At 49.9% G+C, this 635-nt stretch overlaps 1 protein-coding gene across 2 annotated transcripts in view; it reads right to left on the reverse strand.

Moving 5' to 3' along the window:
- TFAP2B (transcription factor AP-2 beta (activating enhancer binding protein 2 beta)) overlaps positions 1–635 on the reverse strand; it is a 23,116-nt gene that overhangs the window by 19,762 nt on the left and 2,719 nt on the right. The window lies entirely within an intron of this gene.

Here is a 635-nt window from a genome sequence, read left to right on the forward strand (position 1 = left end):
TCCTTCTCTTTCCTTCTTCCTCTCGCATTCTTTCTCTCTCCCTTCTGTTTTTTCCTCCTTTCCCTCTTTCTTTTACCTTTCTCTATCTTTTCTCCTTTTTCTTTCTCCTTTCGCTCTTTCTCCCTTTTATCTTTTTCCCCTCTCTTTTTTTATCTCTTTGCCTTTCCTTGCCTCTTCTCTCTCTGCCTCTTTTTCTCACAAGAGCAAACAATTACCGGCTTTTCTTTGGGGAAAGTGTGAATACCAGAGCACAAACGGTACTTAACGTCTATCGCTTGTAGAGAGAAAGAGGGAGAGCGATCCCCTTTCTGCATTCGCAGAGGTAGAACTCGCCTTGACCTGTAAGTCAGTTTGTCACAGCCAGGAATGCGAGACGAGACCTGAGCATCGCGCCCGTGGGGGTCAGGGGCTGCCCCCAGGTCTCAAAACCAGCTTGGAAACCCGCAGAAACCAGCGACCCGACGGCCACTGAGCTCGGAGGCAGGAGCAAATTCAACCAGAAAAACCTTGTTATTTCTAAAGCAACTCGCCCCAGCAAAGCTCGGAGGTTTCCCCAGGACGCCCTAAGACAAAGCTCAGGCCAAGGCCATACAGCCCCCCGCTTCTCGGCCGCTGATTCCTGTAATGTTCAGCAG

Source organism: Phaethon lepturus, unplaced genomic scaffold (genome assembly GCF_000687285.1).
Source record: "Phaethon lepturus isolate BGI_N335 unplaced genomic scaffold, ASM68728v1 scaffold36856, whole genome shotgun sequence".
Lineage (NCBI taxonomy): Eukaryota > Metazoa > Chordata > Aves > Phaethontiformes > Phaethontidae > Phaethon > Phaethon lepturus.